This window comes from Equus caballus, chromosome 1 (assembly GCF_041296265.1).
Source record: "Equus caballus isolate H_3958 breed thoroughbred chromosome 1, TB-T2T, whole genome shotgun sequence".
Taxonomy (NCBI): domain Eukaryota; kingdom Metazoa; phylum Chordata; class Mammalia; order Perissodactyla; family Equidae; genus Equus; species Equus caballus.
This window is the reverse complement of record NC_091684.1, coordinates 24628809-24653013: the sequence shown is the minus strand read 5'-3', so window position 1 is coordinate 24653013 and position 24205 is coordinate 24628809. Positions and strand designations below refer to the sequence as shown.

The 24205-nt window shown below is 39.8% G+C and overlaps 1 protein-coding gene across 9 annotated transcripts in view; it reads right to left on the bottom strand.

Annotated features, from left to right (window-relative positions):
• SORCS1 (sortilin related VPS10 domain containing receptor 1) overlaps window positions 1-24205 on the bottom strand; it is a 484049-nt gene that overhangs the window by 233186 nt on the left and 226658 nt on the right. For 2 of the 9 annotated variants that reach the window (XM_070260962.1, XM_070260954.1), the window contains exon 1: window positions 12657-12755. The exons of the other annotated variants lie outside the window; for them this stretch is intronic. The gene's annotated coding sequence lies outside the window, so the exon portion shown is untranslated. Of the gene's footprint in view, window positions 1-12656; window positions 12756-24205 lie in introns of those variants that run through there. 9 annotated transcript variants of the gene reach the window in all.

The window sequence follows — 24205 nt, the reverse complement described above, 5'->3', positions numbered from 1 at the left end:
TTAAAATGAAAAATTACATATAATCCCTACAGAGAATGTATTCCAATATTTCTCATGGAACAGAGGTTTTTTCTAAAAGCCCAGAAACACTCCAGTCACTGATGTTTATCTCTCCAGTCTGCATACAGTCATAGCCAACTGACGTCCCAGAGGCAATAGCCCTTTCACAAAATCTGGATGGTCCAGTCAACTGGGGATGGAGCTCTAACCTACACCCTCACTCCAGGTCACACTGACATTTGTCCACAAGTACCCAGGAGAATTGCCAGGTCCCACTGCCTTCAGTTTTTCCAGTTTTACTTAAAAAGCAAAGTAATCCAGGAAAAACTGGCAGTCCCATCCACAATTTTACCACAGTCCCTTCCCTGAATTCTTAAATGCTTCAAGATGAACACAGTATCAACTAAGACACTCAGATCCTTCTTTGCTTGCATCGTTCCATGGCACTGGTGGTATCTGAATACTTGATAACAGGTGCTCCAAAACGTTCACCAAAAGTCCAAGACTTTGATTCTTCATAACCAGACATAGTGTATAGCCTCTATGGACTTAATCTAATTATTAGAAACATAGTGTAGCAATATACAGTGACAGCCTATTCATTCATTCATTCATTCAATCATTCAACCATTATTTATGTTGTGTCTCCCATGTTCCAGGCCTTGTTCTGGGCACTGGAGACAAAACAGAGAAAGGGAAAAAAAGTAAAAAATTGCTGTTCTTGTAGAACTTAAACTCTAGTGGGAAGAGACAGATTATAAAGACATAAACGAATGTACAAATAATTTTTCAGGTGACAGTAAATACCATAAAAAAGGGAAACAGAATAAAGAAGATAGAGAGTGAAGATGGGGTGTACTACCTTATATAGAGTCAGAGAAGGCCTCTCTGATAAGGCATCTGAGAATAAATCTGAATGATGTAAGTGGGGAAGTGCATATGTTGAGAAAGAGCGGTACAGGCAGAGGGAAAAGCAAGTGCAAGGACACTAAGCCAGGTGCAAGTGTAGGGCCCGTGTAATTTGTATGTTGGGCTTCAAGGACTGAAATACTATGTACTTGAAAAGGAGATTTCATCCCCCCCTAAACATCAGAAAACATTGCTTGATGGAGGTGAGTTGGTGGCATATAGTTTTGGAGAAAATTTATTTCTGATACCGTGACCCAGACTCTTCCTAAACTATTTTGGCCCTATAACTCATTATTCCTCACCCCACAAAGCCACCCAGATTAATTTTCCTCATACATCCCTGCTTTTCACCTTCCTATTTTTCAAACTACATTTCTTCTATTCTCTCAAAAATAATATGTCCTCCAACTCACCTCCATTAAGCAGCATTTTCAATTTTCAAGAGCTGGCTTCAGTTTTTGATTGCACCAATAACTTCTTCAGCTCAAGGCCTTTACACTCCTCTCACTTCAGAACATTTAGTGTTTATATGCCTACCTTACAAGAAAAGCGATTAGGGGTCACCCTTCCAAGAGGAGCCAACGCCAGGGCTTGTCACAGTAATAGTCTCTGAAGTTGCCAATGCAGGCTTTGCCAATGACCTGCTGAGTGACCTTGGGCAACCTGCCCAACCTCTCTGGGCTGTTCTTTAATAATGCTGATTGACCTTACAAGGTTGCTGGGAGGAATCACTAATCAACCTGATTGTGGAACACTTAGTCAATATAGAGCACTTTATAAATATTTACTAATATACAATGAGCTCACTGTAGCTGAGAGCAGTGGCATTTACATAACCACAGAAAACCCTCTCTGGACCCCAGAATAACCGGCGACATCAAGCCTGAAATGGCTCTTTTCTCTTAAAATTTAAGGATACCATCATCCTGGGATGGTTTAGAATTCTCATCCTAAGCGAGAGGAATGGATCAGAGCAGTGAAGTTTTAGTCACCTACTAGATGAAGAAAACAACGATTCTAGTCCGTTAAAGTGGTAAAATTGTATGCCGGGAAAAAGGTATACATAATAAACTCTTATAATAAAATGTGTGTACCACTGAGCTTATCACACAATAAACCTGGTGAATTGAGGACAACATATGCTAGACACTATTCTGGATACCGGGGATAAATATTCAGTAAAACAAGCCAGAATCCTACTCTGAAGTAGGATTTAGCATTTTAGCAGAAGAGAATCAATTCCGCCAATAAGACTATTTGATATTTTCTTGTTTACATAAGTACTCAGATGAAAACAAAAGCAAGTGTTGCTGTAAAAAATGACAATGTGGTGGCTACTTTAGATTGGATGGCCTTGGAAGACCTCTCTAAGCAGATGACATAAGCTGGGGAGGCGGGTGGACGTGCACTGGAAGCAGAGGAAGCTACTAGTCCAAAGTCCTTAAGGTATATTCAAGAAACCACAAGAAAGCTGCATGCTTATAGCTTAGAGGGTGATGACTAGAGAGGAACAGGCAGGGGTAGATCAGGTAAAGCCTTCCTTGAGCGCAGGGTAAGAAGTTGGGATTTTCTCACGTGTGAGATGGGAAGGCATAGGAGGGATTGATCAAAGGCATGGTAGAAACTGACAACTCTTTTAAAGGATCATTGGCTACCGTGTGGAGAGTAAACTAGATAATGCAGAAGTAGGAAAAGCAGGGATCAGTTAGGTGATAAGGGTGCTTTGGATGAGGGACAAAGGCCAGGAGTCATTCCTGGGCTTGATCTGACAGTGAGGAACGCTTGTAGGCTATCACTGAGTTATCACTTGCATCAAAACATAGCAACCTACAATTACTTTCTTTATTAACAATTCTTAATAATTTCTATTTATTATTTATAATCTTTTCTTGTTATAATTTACAATAATGTCTTCAGTTTATGCTCTTCTTTAGCATAATCCTGATTTCATGCCTGATTCTTCCTTTTCACTTAGGACTAGGCAATTCCTGAGACATTCTGGTTACAGACACACTGTAAGGAGCATGGGTTCTTTCACAGTGAGGGTGCGGTGTTCATAATCAACAGGAATAATTCAGTAGTGTATTAGTTGTGCTTTATTATTATCGTTTACTTCAAATCGAACTATAGCTTGAGAGTTACGGACACGTTTTTAATCAACAGAAGCTCATCCATCACTTCGCATCCAAGGAATCTACCAAGTTATAAAGTATGCTATTTATAGCAACAATTGTGATTCAAAATGAGAATCAGTATTTGTTCCCCTGACATCTAACCTTAGGTCAAGCACAGGATCTGCAGATGGATTTTTATAGGAAGTGAAATGAAAGCACATAGCTGGAGATTAATGCCAGTGTGAGTGTTCAAGGGAATGCACTCTCTGGCTGCTTCCCAGAAGAAAAATGGTCAGTGATGTGGATTGTGTGTCAAAGCTACACAGAGAGGTGGCAGAGAAATGACAGACAGGAGGCCCGGCATTTCCACATCAGGGTGCATGAGCCTAATTCTCTCAAAATGAAGTATGATCTCCCAGAATCCTGTTCAGAGATTGCCTTGGGAAAGGCGTTTCCAGGACTCTTTAATTCACTCAATCTTCAGCTCTTTATTGAGCATCATTTATGTGGTTAGCTGTCATCTAAACTTCCCTCCCACATCACAATGTAACCTCTTGTGTCTCTTGCAAATACCACCACCATGAGCACCAGCTTAATCAGTCTTTCCATCCCGGTACCCAAAGATGTGGTGTTTTCATAGCATTAAGAGGTTTTTCTAGAGTGAGCTTCCCGCGGACAGAGACTGGGCCTGTACGGGTTCTTTGCACAGTGGCTAGCATGAGGCCTTGAGTAATTTTACCAAATGTTTCTGACTAATGATGAGGATAATGAGAATCAGCTGCTATTTTCATACCTCCAAAGGCATTTCAACCCTTGTTTGCTTTAAAAGGTACTTGAAAATCCTAAAGGAGACCTTTTGTTTTTGCTACAGCTGGGTTTTTATATAAATTATGAATAATAACCAATCTTGCCTAAAATTCAGGGAACAAAACTCAGGCTGTTTAATGGGCTTTAGGAGAAAATGCAAGCATCAGTTTACTTCCGAAGAAGGAGAATTCTCTCTATTAAAAAAAAGGGCATAGCCCTCAGCAAAAAACATGGGCAAAGTTTGGTAAGCAGCGGAAAATAAATTAAATATTTGATCTACTCATCATGGCAGATGTCTAGGACCTGTTGGATTAGAATTCTGGAGAAGGATCTGGGAATGTGCATATTCTGGAAGAGTCCCGTCCCTCTGGGAACCCAACCTCACTATGCAGATTCAACAAACACCTCCCCCTAAAGATGAATCATCTGCTATATGCAGACCCCTGCTCTGGTTCTGGGGTGCAGAGAAGGGAAGCAATGGGAGAGGGAATGCCTGAAAAAAGCAGGGGGCTTCTTCTATAGCACCTGGCAAGGTATTCTTATAGGCATACTTCCCTATTTTACAGATGGTGGAAACAAGGCTCCAAGAATTGAGGGAATTTGTCCATACTCACACAACTGATAATAGGCAGAGCTGGGTTTCAAATGGCAGTCTGTCTAACTCCAAAGTCCATACTACATAGTAATCTCTACCTTATACTATCTCCCCGACTTAGTACCCAAGAATGAACTAAATATTGCAGGTCTCCCTGACTCTCACCCCTTACCTATGCATGTCCCTATGGTATAAATGGCCAGGTCATACGAGACATAGAGAATTTGTTTTTGGTGAGTTATTAAACCTTCATGAGCAGGCCAAGAACAGACAGGGGTTCTTTTAAAGATCCAGAGAGAACCAACCAATATTTCCAAGCTGAAAGATTTCCCTTCTCTGCCAGTGTTCCTCAGCTGGGGTGCCATCATCCCCTAGGGGATCCTTTGTAAATTTGTGGGATGTTTTAATTGTCATAATGATTGGGGTGATACAGGGCAGGGGGCTGGGGGATGCTAGACATCATCACACATAATTTTCAAATATCTTACTAGCCTTTCATGTAGCTACAAAACTACCTCTAGAATCACACTACATTTTACATATAAACATATTTTTTTTTCCATTTTTAACATATACCAAATTTTACAGAATCTGACTCCCATTTAACTTGAGGGAAGACTGTATTTTTTAAAAATTTTATTGAGAACTTTACCGAGAGCTGTTCACCATTTCTAAAGTCGCCTAACTGATGACCACACTGGTTGTGGAACTTGGGTGGTCAACGCTACTCACTTGTATCAGTCTTCATCACACTCTTCCTTCTGACAACATCACTTCTAATGGCACAGTGTCTAAATGCTCCCATATTAAAATGCACTTTAAATGCATTCATTTATTATATATAACACTTCTTTTATGTCTACTTTATATTACAGTTAGGCAATTTATTTTTATTTATTTTTAATGATGTGTGTAGGTGAGTATAGTAGGCAGAATTTTGCCTCCCATTCCAAAGATGTCCTTCTCTAATGAATATATTAGATTACATGACAAAAGGAACATTGCAGATGTAATTGAGGTTACTAATCAGTTGGCTTTAAAATGGGGAGATTATCCTGGATTATTTGGGTCAACCCAATATAATTACATGTGCTCTTAAGGGCAGAAGAAGAAAAGCAGAAGAGTAAACCAGAGAGTAAGCGTAAGAAGAACCACAGGTGTCATTGCTGGGTTGAAGATGGAGGGGCCATGTGAGAAAAGTTGTGGATGGTCTCTGGGACCAGAGACGAGGCCCAGATGACAGCCAGCAAAGAAATAGTAACCTCAGATCTACAGCCTAAGGAACTGGATTTACCGGAATGGGTATGGAAGAGAATGCTTCCCTAGAGCCCCAAGATGGGAGCCTGATACTCAGTTTCAGCCTTGTGAAACCCTAAGCAGCAAACCAGTAGAGTTCAGCGGGACCTCTGATCTACAGAACTATGAAGTATTTTTTATATATATATGTGTGTGTGTGTGTGTGTGTGTGTGTGTGTGTGTGCGTGTGTGTGTATATTGGTGTACTTTTTAAACTGCTAAATTTACGGTAATTTGTTAGGAAGCAGTAGAAATCTAATACAGTTTCATGTGAGATATTAGTTCTGTATGATTGAGAATGTTGCACTAGGCAGTTGGTGGCGAAGATGGTTGGAATACAAAGTGTAGTCAGTATCCTTATTTGGAACCTGGGACAGATATTGATCAGGCTCCAAGGATAGCCCAAAATGAAATATCTGTGTACAAGAGTTCCATTTTAGTTTTTATACAAGCATGTTTAGTTTTTCCTGACAGTCAGAGTTGTAAAAAGTTACTGCACTTCAGTCATATTGTAGTTAAAATTATTAACTAGCTTAGCCTTGGAACTAAACAACTATAAAATAATATTTTTGTGTTAAAAATATCTAAAATACAATTAGGAAAACATTTGTAATGTGAGGGGTTCCTAAATATAATGTCATTGAAGGGCCTTAAAGGGCCAACTCTCTAAAAGACAGTGTGCCTGACATTTATGATAGAGGGTAGAGGAAGGGAGCCTGTTAAAAATTCAGCTTCCTAGGTCTCTTCCCTAGAGCTTCTAATCCAACAGGTCCTAGAAGTGTTCAGGATCTACAACTTCACAAGCTTCTTAGATTTATAACAATCTATTTTGAGAAAAGGTTTAGAGCATTTGAAACTATATAGGCTGAAAAAAGAGCAGGCTAACAAACAAGTAGAAGAAAGAAAATGGAACAAAAACAATCAGAATCCCTCTTTGTGCCTGTGTGCAGAATCAAGTGCGACCCTAAGAACCAAGCAGTAGCCCCACTTTCAAAAGTAGAGCAAATCCCTTCAAAGAGGACAAAAAGGACCATTTACTTTCCAACAGAAAGGCTACCATGACCCAGCGGAAAGACCTTAGTCTTTGCAAACAGCTAGACCTTCATTCATGTCCTGGCTGGTTCACCCACAAGGTGAACTACAAGTAATTTCTCCATCTTCTCTACGTTTTAATGTCTTTCTCTGCAAAATGAGAACAATGGTACCTAACCCTTATGGTTGTGGTAAAGATTAAAAGAACTATCATAATTTTGGCACATTGTAGTTATTTAATAAATATCTATTATTCTGTCTGCTCTCTGTTAGAAACAAAACTTCCAAGGCTGATAAATATATTCGAAGTTGACTAATCCCAGCCCTTGGTCTATAACCTTTTCACAGAGAAGAGCTTGCATCCCATTATTTTTTAAAGGCCAGAAAAGGAAATTCATTAACATCTCTTAGTCATTTATTCCAGTAACATTATTTATACCAGGAATGCCTTCTTCAAATCCCACCTAATAAAACTCAAGCCTATTATCCATCTAGAACATATACTTATGGAGAAAAGAAAAAATTAAAATGAGACGACTAAGGTAGTCAAAGACCAATGGGCTTAACAGCAAGCGCTGAGAAGATTAAAATTTGCTGTCACTCTACTAACCCGCTGTTCTTTGAATATATTTCTTACCTAATGGATTAGTAATAACCATGGGGCCAAGTGCCCTTTGATATCCGTGTTTTCATTCAACCAACATGTACTGAACATTCAACGATATGCCACAGGCTTTGTAAATACCTTGGGCACAGAAATGAAAATGAATCGGTCCACTTCCCTCTGGGATCTCTGAGGGCAAGCTCACCTAAAGTGAAATCTAAGTTACTATCTCTTTCAGATGCTCAGTGGAGGCAGTAAATACCTAAATTTTCTGCCTCTGGATTTACCGAGGTTGCTCTTGGGTTGCCCATGTATCATTCTCATCTTCAATAAGATATCTGCAGAATGCTTGGAACTCACCTGGTTCTACCAACCTGATTCTGGGCATACTGTTCAGAATATGGTCTAGATCAGGGTTTGGCAACTTTTTTCTGTAAATGGTCGGACACTAAATATGCTCAGCTTTGTGGGCCATAGGGTCTCCCTTGCAATTACTCAACTCTGCTGTTGTAACAGGAAAACAGTCATAGACAATATGTAAACAGATGGATGTGGCTGTGTTCTAGTAAAATTTTATTTATAAAAACAGGGAGTAGGCAGAATTTGGCATAGCTCACAGATCCCATTCTAGATTTTTTAGACCAGAATTCCTAGTTGTTGACCCTTAGCTTTTTATCCTAAGAGCTGAGAGTACATACATACACACACACACACACACACACACACTCACTCTAATGTGTGTGGGGGGATGACAAAAACAAAAACAAAAAGAGCAGTGGTTCTCCAGACAGAGGGCTTTCCTACAAAATGTTAATAAGAATAGGATAAACAACAAATTTATGTCTGGATTTGGAGCTCTGTACTAAATGACCTCTTGATAACTGCTGAGGTTGAATGACTCAATTTTAAAACAAAAACAAAACACAGTAAAACCTTCATAGACTCAAGTTCCATTCTGTTTATAGTGAATAACTGTCACCATATGTGCATTAGACTTTACATCACTCTGACCACAAAAGCTAGATGATATGAACAAATAATTGTTGAAAGACGCAGAAGAGGTTCAACACAAGGTGTTCCAAGCATGCTTGAGAGATATCCACCCAGCCTGTTGCTCTTGCCATTTGTAGAACGTCGCTGACATTTCAGAGCAAGCAGATGTCTTTCAATTTGACATGCTTTTAGAAGAGCCACTTGCGGCCAACCTGAGATATGTGTCTGATCTATACAAGCATGTTATAAGCCTTAAAAGTACCTCTGAATGAGGGGTGAGGTTCATAAGTTTAGAATATATTATCACCAATGTTAATAACACCTTAACATTTTTTTTTCTTTTACTCTTTGAAAGAGTTTTCATTTCTCTTTCATCTTACAGATTCTAAGACATGCTCAAAGACTGAATGAAGAACATAGGAGCAAATGTGCACAATGATAAAAAACAAAACAAAAAAATCATTTAGCACATCTGTTAACCAATGGTCCTGCTTGCATCTCTGGTGCCAGCTCTACTCATTTCTTTGACTTAAGCTTTACTGACTCACCAGGGAAAAGAAAATAATGCTGTTTGTGACCTTGCCCAGGTAAGCTGACCATTCATACACCATCACAGCAGGAAGAGCCTGGTTTGTTCACTGATTTTGTATATTGGCATCTCTAATCAAGGCACAAAGTCTTGCTCAAACTTCCTAATACATCCATAGCTGGAGTTCTGAGCCAATAAACTGTTATTTCCCCACTAAAAAGATCAGCCGTTTCTTGGGCCACATCTCTACAACATTGCTTCCTCTCCTTAATTGTGTGAGCTACTTACCATCTAGGAAAGTTGTCAAAACTTACTCCTTCCTCTCTTATTCGTTCTCTTCCTCTTCCCTTCTCTCTTTCCTTCTCTCCTTCTAAACATTTATGGCATTCCCACCATGTGCTATGAGATGTGTGGCTCTTGGATTCCAGTGATAAGAAAAACTTAGCATTTAATCTCTTTATACAAGATTCTGAAGAGTCTAGCCACAGCCAGCTATGGAATGGACAGCTTTCTTTACCCCAAACAGAGTTCTGAGGTGATACAAGATTAACCACTTCGAGGATGAGGCACCTTAACCTTCACATCCTTTTTTTTCCCTCCTTTTTAAATTTATGGACACCATTTAGGGAGATTTCAATTCCCATTAATAATATGTGCAATTGATCTACATTTAAGAGAATTTAATCACGTCTTGGTGACAAATTTAGCTTAAAGCAGAGCTTCGCTTAGGACTTCCAAGTAAATTTCTGTTGAAAAGGTCAATTTCTAACATGTGTCAGTCAAAGCCCATACCAAATTAAATTTTCCTCCACTTGTCTGGAGCACACGTTCAATGCTGAATATCACCAGTGGTTGTCAATTAGGAAAACCACCCAAAACAACAACTGAGAACATTTTTTAAGATCTGAATATTTATTTATTCATGAGGTGGAATTTTTTTTCATACTAAAAAGCTATCTCGAGATGGTAATGGAAAACCAAAACAAAACATTATCTTACTGGATAATTAAAATCAGTTCAAGGCCACAAGCATTTGAATATCTATTACTGAGGAAAGAAGTGGGGGGAGGTTTTAAGCCCTTATTGAATCTTATGAGTCTTACAGTGGATACAAAAACACCTGAACAATTGGAAATTAAGAAGTAATCATCATCAAGGACAAAGTTCAATAAAATCATGGTTCCCGTGTTATGCTGAAGACAGTACAGTCACGCGCCACTCAGGGACAGGGATACATTCTGAAAAATGTGTTGTTAGGTGATTTCATGGTTGTGCGAACATCACAGAGTGCACTTACCCAAAGTTGGTACAGCCTACTGCACACCTAGGCTATGTGGTACTAATCTTACGGGACCTCCGTCGGATATGTGGGTCTGTTGTTGACTAAAATGTCATTATGCAGTGCCTGACTGTTTGTGTTTTAGATAGCAGAAAATTTATGTTGGTTTGGGTTTCTGGGGAAAACTTTATGGTACAGAAAAGATATCATAAACACTGAATTTAGATAGACAGATATACAGACAGGTAGTGCTACAGTCATTGCATTAGGGGTGCTCATTTTTTTCTTTTGCTTCTCTGTGTTTTATAATTTTTGACATTCTACATGAATATTTTGTTAAAAAGATAATACAAATTTTTAAAGAGAGAGAGAGCCTGGAGAAAAGAGAGAGAAAAAAAAGAATTCTTTTTCAATTTCCTCAGGTCAGTCTCAGATCAAATAGGACTGGATGTCCTGGTTTTCTCTGCTTTTTGGTCCTCAATTATTAAATGGTTCATAATTTACTCTGAAGAAAAGATCTTATGGCCAAACCTCTAAAGACAATTTTTGCCCATGAGGTCAGCAGCAAAGGACTGAGATTTGGCAGGTCTTACAAAAAAACCACATTCATTGTTTCAGCAAATCTAACAACTAATAAGGCTTTCCCTGAGCACCACTGGGGGAAAGACGTGAAGGGCAGCCTCAGGGGAGGGGAAGCAGGCACGCTCAGTGCATTGTTTACATGCTTATCTTCCACTAAATAGGAAGACAAGGTCATGGAAGCATGTGGAATTTTTTGTTAAAAATCCCTAAAGTCAAACATTATACACACACACACACACACACACACACACACACACACACACACTCTGACTCCCTCCTCGTGGGTTGAGTGGCAACACTTAACTAAGCTGTCTCCAGATTATACAGGAGGCTGTCCTTTCCAAGCACCCTGTGATTACTATCGATCTACTCAGGTCATTGCAACTCAACTTACCAGGCCGGTCATGAAAGAAGGATGGATGTTATTAAAGATCCTGAGTAGCTGCTCTGCAGGTATCATTCATTAGAAGTAAACTAAATGTACTGACTTCCAAGCGTACAAAAAGATTATGTAGCAGATACGTTCCCTTTCCAGAACTTAGAACCTCTAAGGTCCGAAAGCATAGGCAGGTCTAAGGGGAAGCACCTACTTGCAAAGCATGACACGGAAGCTCAGCTTTATTACACAATTCAAATAACTGAGCAAAGCCGGGTCTGGAGTAGTCGGATTCAACAGCCAGAGGCTAACTTATTAAGCTATCATGTGTCCAGGGCCATGCCAGGCACTAAACAGAGAATGTTCAGAAAGAGATGACCAGAGACATAGGAGAGGCCCACAACCTTGAAAACATAGTGGTCTGCAGAGACCAAAGAGTCAAACCCTTCTGAAACGAGGTAGAAATACCAGTTACAACAGGTCTTACAAATAGATTCAAAAACACCAGTAAAGTACCAATGGACACTTATGAGTCACATAAGACAGTATTAATATATTAATGCTAATTAATATCAATATTAGCAATTGATCATGATTGCAATATTTCAATAAGTTCAATAAATTGTTAAAACTATGTAACTATTGTTAAGGTAAAAGGAAAATGAAAGCAGCAATGTGTTAATTTACACCATTTTGAGATAACATCACTATTTGATTTCAGCAATAATTCACACCATCATCTTTATAGTATTTTGAGTTAAAAAGAATAGAGATCAAGATGGCAAAAATCATACCTGACATTCAGTAATCGTAGATGGATTAAAGGGTTATTGGAAAATGAAAAATGTTATTACTGTGGCACAGAGTCATGAGACTCTAAATTTAAACAGAACCTCCCAATAAAAAAGCAGATATAGGGGCCAGGCCGGTGGCACAGCGGTTAAGTGTGCATGTTCTGCTTCAGCGGCTGGGGTTCACCAGTTTGGATGCCGGGTGTGGACATGGCACCACGTGGCAAGCCATGCTGTGGTAGGTGTCCCACATATAATGTAGAGGAGGATGGGCACGGATGTTAGCTCAGGGCCAGCCTCCCTCAGAAAAAAACGAGGAGGATTGACAGATGTTAGCTCAGGGCTAATCTTCCTCAAAAAAAAAAAAAAAAAAGGCAGATATAAAGGGCTTAGCACATAGTAGCCTTTCAATAAGTGGAAACCCTTATTAGTAGCACAAATAATTAGCTTACAAAATACTCGTCTGTGTGACACTTACAGAATCACTCTAAAAGAGAAATAGAATCTAGTGTTCAACGCTTTAGAGATTCACTTTCCCAAGCTACATTCTGTAACGTTTAAATGACTACAATTTTCATTACAAATGCATTGTTTCCTAAAGTGTGGGCAATTTACTAAATACCCTGTAGTTCTGTGTTCTTTCTCTCTAGTACAGAAGCACTATATCTGAAGATGGAGTGGTTGAGTAGAAAAAGCCATAAACTATGTGCTCACCAGGACAAGTTTCTAATTTTTCCTCTATCACTGACCTATTGGATGACAGGAAGGAAATTCCCAACTCCTTGGGCCTTAGTTCTATCAGCTATAAATGAGAACAATGGTGGCTCCTCCCTGCCTTCCATGGTGTCACCAAGATAAACGGAATAGAATCTGAGGACGTTCTTTGGATTCTTAGAGGAAAACACATGGGACACAAATACTTCTCCACTCTTCAGAAGCTGGTTGAGGTGGTATCCATTTTATAGAATGAACGGAAAGAATAAAATAATGGTGGCCTAATAAACAGGTAGGGTCTCCAGCCTTCTAACTTCATAGCCTCCTTAATAAGACCAAGCTGACCAAGGCCTGCTCAACCATCAGAGGTATTTGAGGGCTGTGGTTAAGGAGCCATTTTTTAAGGAGGTTAGAGCCTTTTTTTTTCTTTTTTTCCATGGTAGAAATAGAGCTGAAACAAAGTCAAAAGATGGAGGCGATGAGCAACACTGGGAAGTAATCAAGGATGCCCCATTTACCACCAATATAGTGTCAGGATTTTGCTGAGCACCTGGAAATGGTAGATGACCAACAGGGATTTCTCAAATCAAAGTCTCCAATTCTAGCTTTACTTTTGGGAAATGAATTAGTCTTGGTTACATTAGTTAAAATGAGGGTAGGGATATTTTGCTTAGTTGGCCTCACGGGTTTTTATTCCATGACCACTTCCAGTGTCACTTCAAAGACGATCTCAGATAGAAATAACCTACTCTCCACTGGAATGAACATCTTATTTGCATATAAAATGAAAAATATTGCCAATGATACCAAGCATGGAATGATGTCTTATCTCCTCAGTTACACTGTAAGCTCTTAAAGGTAGAAGAACCCGCGTCCTAGACCTCACTCCAAGCATTGTGTCAGGCGCTGGAGGAACAAAACAGAACTCACATTCAATAAATTAATAAACTGCAGATGTGCAAGCATCTGGAAAACTTGAACGTATTTAAAATTCCAAGTTGCTGTTTTTAGGGAAAGGCCTATGTGCCACAAGAACTACTGGAGAATAATTATTTGAAAAACATCAAGGTCATTACAATAAACTCTTTGAGTGGGAGACAGATTAAAAAAAAAAGAATGCCTGCCTTTGTGTTATATATTCAGAAATTAGATATAATCCTTCTATAGCTTCAGAGAATGATGAAGAAAGTCAAGATGTTACTTTTTGAGACAGAAGGCTGACAAATCCTAGGACCAAGCCTCATACTCTGGTTTCCTGGGCAGCCCAGACATTGGGAGAAGGCCCGACCTCCTTGCCTTATGACTTTTAGCAGCTTTAATGGGCAGACAACCGGCCACTGTCCCTGCCAACTCCTCTTTCAGCACAGCTCTGGGGAAACAAGAACAACAGACCAAAGTTCAAGGGCCTTGCCGCCCCAAGGGCATTCCACTGCCCAGTGGCAATGGCACTACTACCTGAGAGCTTCTTAGGAATAGCCTTATACCACACGCACCCCTAATGAAAGAGAGCCTCAGATGATTGGTGGCACATTAAAGGATAAGAAGCACAGCCCTAGGCCTGGTTTGATATTAGGACACTCTGCTCTTTGGATACCTTTACACTAATGTTTCCCAAAGTGCACTGTGCAGAGGACACCATCTGGGCTGTTTGTAAAACTACAGATTCCTGGGCTCTACCAAATACCTACTGAAATTACTCGTGTGGGAAGCAGCAAGCTAAATTTTTAAATAATCACTCCAGGTGATTCTGATGCACACTCGGTTCTGGGGACCGCTGCAGTATTCTCCGATGGAACCCGGCTCTGAAGACCCTGGGCTATATTTCCATCCCATCTCCCTCTCTCATTCAGTACGCTGACATTTCAGGTTGCCTTTCTTTTTCCCTCTATTTATACAGACTGAACCTTTTTTTCTATCTCTAAATTATGTGGGGATTGTTTTCCTCTAATAAAATGGCTACACTCCTGATTAAGGAATGTGATAAACCTGCTGTCAATTACCTTAATTGATCTGACAAGCTGATTAGACCCAGAAAGGGGAAGATTTCCTCTGCCAGCCTTATTAAAAAGGAGAAAACAAAACAAAGGCCCATGTAATTAAAATGTGATCGCTGGTGATGAGTATGTAAAATCAGCCCTGAGAGGTATTAGCAATGGGAAAACATTTCTAGATGACATCTTAGGAAGACAAAGGAACACAAGATGGCCAAATAAATCAGTGGGCTACTAGGGGAGAATGCTGAACAGAAACCTAAGGAAGTTTTCTCAATTCTTAACTCACCAGCAGCTTTGAAATTAACAAAATCCACTCTAGGCTTACGGTGGGAAGAGCCTAGTTACTAGCCCCATTTGTGGCACTATGAACCCAAGTAGATTGCCAGTTACTGGGACCATTTGTGGTTATATGAGTTTTTTGTTTTTGTTTTTTTCTGGACAACTATGCTAACAGTAGAGTCTTGGGTCCATATCTCAACAGGGATTGAATAAGTTGTCCTATGAAACAGAGTTCAGAGCATTGAGGCCATAACTGCTCCAGCAAAAAGGCCAGTACTTAGTACGTGTTCCAGATTCAAGGGTTATTCTTTAAGTATTATTTATGATCCATTTTCTTCTCTGAGTCACTCTCAGTGGAACACTCTTCTGAACTCATCCTACATCTGGGTAGCCCCCAGGCCTTCAGGAATAGAAAGGCAACATGGTGACTGTGTTATTTTACGCAACAAAACTATCTAGGTCCCAAGGGTGCTGAGAAATAGAATATTATTAGCTAATTAGGATGAACTGTCACACTGGAGTGTTTGATTAAATTAATTAATCAAGCTGATGATTGGTCTGGAGGGGGTAGGAAGCTGTTTTTACAGTGCACCTGGTAAATGGCACTATTAACCAGTGGCCCCTTAGAAATTTAAAGAATAATTATTTTTGGATGAGACATAAACAAGTTAGCATAAAGTTGATAGAGTGATCAGAATAAATGACAATGTCTGTGTACAGTAGGTGCTAAATACATGAAGGAGCAGACAGATTTGAATTTACAGTTCTATTGACTCACAGCAATATACTAAAGTAGTCAGAAGTTTCCATTTGGGTCTTCTTTAAATGGAATATAATGATTTCCTCTTTGACAATTACACAGAATAACAGATTAAAACAGACCAAAACACAACCAACATCACAGACTTTGTCTTAATTTAGAGCTTCAATTAAACCAATCCATCCATTACTCTTTTTTAAAGACAAAAAGGAGAATTAAAAAGCCTCTAGCTTTATTTTATAATCTACTCCCATGTCTAACTCACTTAAGAGATATGTTGCTCTTTCATTTCCTTTTGGGCAGGAGATGAACCATTCCTTCCACTACAGCTTTCCCAATTTGGTAAGCATCAACACTGCCTAATTCTGACCAGTTCACTCCAAATCTAACATTCTATGCCAGACTACATTTACATGTGACCATCAATACGCTTGCTCCAAAGCCTTCTCCATATCTGTGAGCAAAGCCTCCTTGAATTTTATACCCCAAGTGAGTTTGCAACTAGGCTGCCTGCAGATGTGAAATTGAATGAAATAGACCAAGATTTCCCCTGTAACCAAATCAACTAGGATACCCGTCAACAGGTCACTGACACTCTTTGGTGACCCTAGAATTAAGCAACAGTTCAAATAGGATTGCAACTGTATGCTATTTCTCTGATTCGAAAACAACCTTTTATTCTAAGTCACCTAGAGTCTGATTTATTTTAAACAGATGTGGCTGTTCACCCATTTCAAATAGTCCCTAAACAATGTCCTCAATCACGTCATTGTATTAGCTGGGAAAGCTCTGGGACTGTGTCATTCTTATGCTCTATAGAACACCTAGCACATTTCACTATTTCATGCCAGCATTTACCAAAGTGTTCTCACAGTTGAAAGCCTTTAAACTTGAATAACAAAGGTGGTAGGCACATATGTTGGGACTTTATCAAGGCCCATGATTCATCCATCCATTTTCTCATTCATTTATATGTCCATTCCAATTACTCCACAATCTCTCAAGGAGTCTCCTTCAGGCAAGATATAAATATAAATAAGCAGAGTTCCTACTCTTCTAGGGATCATAGGGTATAGTATTAACATTCTAAAGGGCTTTAGATAAATTAAAGCCAGTTTAACACAATATGTTACGTAAGGAACTCCATATTTCAAACGAACATCTTTTATTGTCTTTTTGATAGTTTCTAAAACTCCCTCAATTAAATCACGGGAAAAAAAGACTCACTTGAAACTTTATCAACTGCGATCCCCCAACCCTCACCCAAGAACAGAGATTTGTCATCAGATAGCAAATTTGGTCACATTCAATAAGTACTTTAAAAGGTTATAATGTATGAAGTCAACAAAATGAACGAGAAACACTTATTTTGGCCTAAAATATTTATTTATATTTAATATTTATCTATTGTTTTCCTTCTCTACTAGCCTAAAAGCTCCATAAGGACAAGAGCTAGCTATGTACACGTCTGATCATTAATGTTTTATCTGCACCTAGCACAATGCCTGGCATATACTGGACTCAACAGTTATTTATGGAATGGATAAAATGAATTAATGAATGACATAAAGTAATGCAATATAATCTTACACACCCAAAGTTGCAAACATCCCTAAACAGCCTTCAAATGAAAAGATGCTGTTGCCACTTGCTGCTTGCACTCTAGTTAAAAATAAGTAGAAAATTACTGCAGACAATTTCAAACGGCCAGGAAAAGTAATTTTCTTTTTTTTTTCCTAGAAGATTCACAGAAAAAAAAAAAATGTGAGTGGAAAAGAATAGGAGAAGGAAGAGTAAAAGGGAGAGTTCAGCTCATATGACAAACTAAAGATTTTTATTCAACACTTCGTAGTCTTCAAAAGTGGGTAATTATCTCCCCAGCTCGTCAGGCCAGCAGCATGAGGTTGAATACATCCTCAGTTCTGATATAAAACATGAGTTTGCAAGTCAACAGGAAGTTTATCTTATAACATGGAGCTTTTTATTTGCATAAACATTCTTCATTAATAACAGCGATGGACCTTCAGTGACTTACTGCAGCTGTGGCTCTCTCCCATGAAGCTTCTTAAAGGAGGAAAAAAAAAAAAAAACACAAGTCAGGGGGATTTCTCAGCCAATTCAATTCCTTTTATTTTCCAGAGGGGCAGGAGTGAAGCAGCAGGTGGCAAATTCATTTCTACCTAACAGCATTTGATCACATGACATATTTTATTTCCACAGTTAATATAACTTAATGAACAGCCAATTGGGGAAATCTGTGAGCATATGGAGAGTTAGTGGGGCATGTGTGTGTGTGGATGTGTGTAGTATGTGTAGAGGGAGAACAGGAAGGCTCATGTGGTGAAGGTGAGGGAAGGAGGAGGGTACTGTTACATGTCCTGTGTAGGAAACATTTCTTCTGAGTCACTAGTTCCAATCCACGTTGAGAGCAGTCTAAAGCAATTATATAGGCTGGAGAGACCATCTTTATTAGATGAGATGTGGTGATCTCAGGCCAGGTCCTTAAAAGAAGGGACTTACAAAAATAAACCCAAGACGGACAGCAGCAACGCTGGAAACCTCCAATGCAGGATTACAAAGGTTGCAGAGAATAAATCGGTGTAGCCTATGAGAGAGCTGTCAATCTGACCATTTCCACCAAGACAAGTAGTTGCTCATGACTTTCAAACCAAGTTATATCTAGGTGTAGATATATGTAATACTAGCAAACCAAAGCTTTCTAAACAGGTAAAACAAAAAGTGATTTGTTATTTTATTACCTTATTGGCATTACCAAGAACCCCAAACTCTGGAGGAAGGGCCAAGAGCTCTGGCTGGATTCAGAAACCCTGTTAGTGTAATGTGGGCAGGTTGTTCTTCCACAGGCCTCAGCTTTCTCAACCCATAGATTGGGGATAATCAGAGCACGTGTTTCATGTGGCTGCTGAGAGAATTACATGAGTCTTCTTTTTGTAAGTACTCCAACATATTAGCTTTTATCATATAGATGTAAATCCAGATGTCAGCTGGGAGAAATCCTGACAGCGATACTTCTATAAACTTGGTCTAGTCAAGCTTTTAGACTGTACTCATCTTAGTTCATTGAGCAGTTCAGTTAAGATCACAAAGTTAGATGGTTTCCTATTTACCTTCCACACGTCCCTCTTGGGCTTTCTCTGTCCCATCCCTTTGTAGCAGGGGTTTTGAAGTCTCTGGGGCTCCCAGGATGACATAAAACAGCATTTTAGGGATCTCCACCTATGCTAGACACTCAGTAATTCTTCCATACATGGTCTGTGACTTTTAGATAGTGTAAGTTTTGTTTAAAAGATAAAAATGTAGTTGATGAAGAAGTGGAGAAATTGGAACTCTTGTGCACTGTTGTTGGGACTATAAAATGGTACAACCACTATGGAAAACAGTATGGAGCTTCCTCAAAAAATTAAAAATAGAATTACCATGTGATCCAGCAATTCCATTTCTGGGAATATATCCAAAATAATTGAAAGCAGGGTCTCAAAGAGATATGTGCACACTCATGTTCATAGCAACACTATTCACAATAGCTAAGAGGTGGAAGCAACCCAAACGTTCATCAATGGATGAATGGATAAACAAACAGAAAGGAAATTCTGTCATATCCTACGTCACGGATAAACCCTGAGAACATTTCTCTAAGTGAAATAAGCTAGTCACAAAAAGACAAATACTGTGTGATTCTGCTTATTTGAGGAATCTGAAGTAGTCAAATTCATAGAAACAGAAAGTCAAGTGGTGGTTGCCAGGGGTTAGGGGGAGGGAAAGAAAAAAGGTAGTCATTTCTTAATGGGTATAGAGTTTCAGATATGCAAGATGAAAAAGTTCTGGAGATACATTTCACAAAAAATGTGAATATACTTAACACTACTGAACTGTATACTTAAAAATGATTAAGATGGTAAATGTTTTTTACCATAATTTTAGAAAAAGATAAAAATGAACTTCGTATACATATTAGATGTACAGCCTAGTTTCTACATACTAGAAACTTTCTCCAACCAAAACACCCACCCATTACAGATATTTGAGCTGGATCTCAGTGTTCTTGAAGTTCACAGAGAAAGGCAAAATGACTCAAGGTCACAGGCTCAGGTATTCTGACGCCCTACTCACTCTATTTCCATCGTGTAAGTCCCAAATATCATTTTATTTATGTGCCTGGGCTGAGAAGTGTCAGAAGGTTTTGAGGAGATTTGATTGCCCACGATCGATCTGCTGCTGCCCTTTGTAATCCTCTTTCTATCTTTCAGTTTACCCTTAAACTATGTCTCGCAGGAAAAAGGATGTACCTTTTCTATTCATTCCTTTTTGGTCTGAAATCTTAATATTTGACAATCCCATCATAAAAAAATCAACGTTGGCGGTTAGACTTTTCTACCACCTCCATACCACTTCCACAATGGAAATTTGCCTTGGTGAGTGAGTGAGTGTGTCTCAACACCCATTCTTGCTTCCCAACATCCAAATTCCTTATAGAGAATTACCTCTCCACCCCTAAGAAGGGTCTTGAGTGAGATGGTTAAAAACAGGGGTTTGCTTCTCTCTCTGGAATTCAAAGGGGTCAGAATCCTTTTCCCTCTACTCGGTAGGGCCAGAGTGATCCTGTAACCAAAGCTTAGCCAATGGGGCACTCTAGCCCAACATTCTGAACTGGAAGTGAAAAACATAAGCATGGAGAAACACTTGGAGTTTGGACATTTGCTTTCAGCATCCTGACCTGATGGGTTACTGAAATTCGTGCTTTCCAGCCCTTTGGTTCAGGCTTGGACATGACTCATTCTTAAGCTGGAATTCACCCTTATTGATTCTTTAAGCACGAGTTATCCTGCAAGTAACTTCCCCTTCAGTACAATCAGCCAAAGTTAGTTCTTGTAGCTTGCAAATGGAAAATCCTACTTAACAATGTTTATTTGCACAGGTAACTTCAAAAGAGCAATGCTGTGGTCGCCATCTCAACGAGCTCCTAGAGCACTGGGAAAGCCTCTTATCCTTCTGGTTCTTTTATAGAAAGGTTTGAAAATGTCTCCATGTTTCTACTTCCAGTCTTGTCATTTTGCTCTTCAGAGTTCTTTAAATCCATACCAATCAGCTGCTTTTCTGCCCAATGATGTCCCAAACACTGTTAAAATAAACCCACCTACAGCACTGAGCCTGCTAATCAGCCTCCCATCTAATTAGATGTCTGACAGCCAACGCCTTCAGCAGGATTTCTGTCCTTCTGCTGGGCTCTATGCAGGAGTTTTACAGGTAGATTAGGAATTAGTTAACCACCCACATCCATAATCTTTTTCTTCTGTTTATTCATGAAAGAATAACCAGCCCAACCACTCCAAAATCTGAGTGGCAGAGGAATCCACCCTCCCAGGGTCAAACAAATGGCCACTGTCACTGATCAGAAGATGGATTTTTGCGTGGGGGGCCAGGAGGTGGCTCTCAGAGTGCAGATCTAGGTTACACTGCTGAGAAGATGTGGGTGGTGTGGCTGACAGGAGCCAGAGTCAGACTTGTGGGGGAGTGAAAGATATGTGGGGCTGCTAGCCTGATTACGTCATTCTTCTTTTCCTCTGTTTTCTCTTCCTTATTTTTTCTCAAAGAACCTGCTCCTGATTTTATTTATCATTCTGATGGCTTCTTTCTCTGTTCTAAGCCATCCATGTCTGCCTTTCTCTTTATTATCACCTTTTCCCACAAACCTTAAAGTATAATTATTCATACTATGTCCCCAGTTCATAAGTAAGGGACCCACTGCATGGTCTTGATTACTCTTGTCAGAGTAGTTCTGGCTTTTTACTTAATCTTTCTCTTAATTTACCAATCAATTGCTTTCATATTTACATGGTCCTTAAGAAGTTACCAGGCAGAATTTTACTCCTTATATCATTCATTTCTCAAAACACTCTTTTCAGGTGGTGAAGGACCCACTCCAAAGCCCTACTGGTAGATAGTGGTACCACTGAGATGAGAATCCATGACCAAACCACATTTTCTCTGTAGTAGTTATAAACTAACCCTATCTCAACCCATTTGTTCTTCCTTTCAGTCTATGCATGAACTCAAGTGGCCACCACAAAGTTCTCTGTATGGATTCCCACTGAGCCCTGGGGATTTAACAATATGGGTTTGGCAAGAAAAGTGAAATATGCTCTATTGCAACTGAGGATTCAACTAGGCACGAATAGGGGAAGATGGAGGGAAGGAATGGTGGATACCAAAGAAAGTTAAGAAAGCAACACCCTGCCCTATTACAACATCAAGTCTTCCATCCCCTTGATTGTCAACCTCTCTGTCCAGTGCCCACACGATGAGTGGCATAACCATGGAGTCAGCTACCTAATATGAAATCCTGAAAATCATCCAGAGCTGCTCCATCTCACTCATTTTACCCCCAATCCTTATGGCCTACCTCACATCTTTTTGATTCCAACTCTTTACTCTTACTTAAATCCATCCTGCCACCAGGCTTATTACGTTTTTGCTAAAGTTTCTACAGTTGCCCCTGAAATGCTCGTTGCTTCCAGGATCACATTTCTACGAAGTATCTTCCAAACTGCACTCAAAGAGCTCTCTCGGTAGTCTTTCGATGATTCCCCAAGGCTTTCCCAAGGTCTTCTCTGACCTGGCACGTGCATGCTCTCTAGACTCAACAACTACCACTTGACCAAATGAACTCTTCCTTCCAGGTATATGGAAGTACCTGTAAACTCCAGGCAATGCCATCTTATTTCACTATTCCATGCTTTTGCTCATTATATTATATAGATTTTCTCCCTGGAATGCCCATCCCTTCCTTCTTTGAAAGGCTATCACCTACTCATATCTCAAAAGGAAGCTGAAGGGTCATCTCTACTGGAACCATCCTCCAAACCACACACTAAACAGATGTGGCTTCCCCTCACGAGTTCTCATGGTTGTTTCTCCTATGAATCTTCTTCATACCCTGTTTTTGCATTTGCAATACTGTGCACTTATCACACTTTTTGTTGGCTTATTCCTCTGTAATAACAAGATTGTGAGCTACTTGAGTTCAGAAACTACGTCTAAGTCATTATATCCCCAGTGGCTTCTACAGTCTCTGGCAACAATGAGTGTTGAATAGAATTGAAATCAGAAGTTATATTGCATGTTTTGAGATAGGGCATGACAATCACAGCAATGTTCAGGTGTGGACTCTCCAGGGATCTTTAGTCTCTCTGGTATTGGAATCGTAGCAAAGCTGCCAGTTCTCTACCCACATCTCGTTGGTCTCACCACTATAACGTATTAATAACTTGACTTCCAACTGCTTATGGCTGTTCTCTGGTTGCAGGACCACCCTCTCCTTCAGTGATTGCAAAGGTGGGCAGGAGGTGCCAGAGAATTAACACCCCCTGCAGCAGCCCTCATCAATGACTGATAAAAGTTGATATAAAAATAATCTAAATCCCTCACCCCTTATCTAGGATAACTCAAGGGTGCGAGTTCTACACTGACTCCCAGACTTCCGCAGCGAGATGAAGCTCCAATCATCAACAGTGTTGACTGGATTGATAACGTGCCATTTATTGACTGACTTCCTGTGCCTGTCTCACTTCCCCACTCTCCAAATTTTGTCTCCAGGAATCACCTCACAAAGACATGACTTGTGCCAGAATCCTACACTCAGAATCTGTTTCTAGGGGAACTCAACCAAGGCAGTATCTGATATTACCTTTCTTTTAAAGTTTAAAAACAGTTATATAACTCTATGAAGTAGGAACTAATACTATCCTTATTACACATATGAGGAAGCTGAGGTTAAACTTCCGTTAACTTTGGAGAGGGTAATTGAAGGACAATCTACCATAAGTAGGAGGCATCAGGTTTTTTCTAGCTTTGTTCTAAGAACTAAGAACCAGCTTAGGTCTTCCACTGGTCCCTTGAACATTCTATTTTAAAAAAAATTGCTGTTTTTTTCCCCCCAGGGGAAGATTTGCCCTAAGCTAACATTTCTTGCCAATCTTCCTCCTCCTCTACCCACCCCCAACAAAGCCCCAGTACCTTCTGCACCTCGGCCCAAGGTACTAGGGCCAAACTCGGGGCACCGAAGCAGAAGACACTGAACTTTAACTGCTGGGCTATCAGGGCTGGCTCTTAACGTCTTTAATTGAAAAGTTCACATCCCAGTTGCAAATGGTGCCCTTCATCCAAAGGCCGCCCTCTGGGGAAGGTTTATCCAAAAGATAATCCAAAAGAGATGAGTCTGGCAAATCAGTACAGTTGCAAACTAAACTCTCTCCCTAAGAGAATGTTAGGACCAGACACAGAGATCGCTACAGAAAGTCTCAGGGACAGTGTTGCCATCATGGTGATCACCCAGGATATGAGGGATCCAACGACAATAAGTAGAAAGCAGCCCAACGCAATACACAAAGCAAAATATATTTCCATAGATTTTTTTTTTTACTCCCTCTTTTTTTTTTTCCCCCAAAGATTGGCACCTGAGCTAACAACTGTTGCCAATCTTTTTTTTTTTTTCTGCTTTTTTCTACCCAAATCCCCCCAGTACATAGTTGTA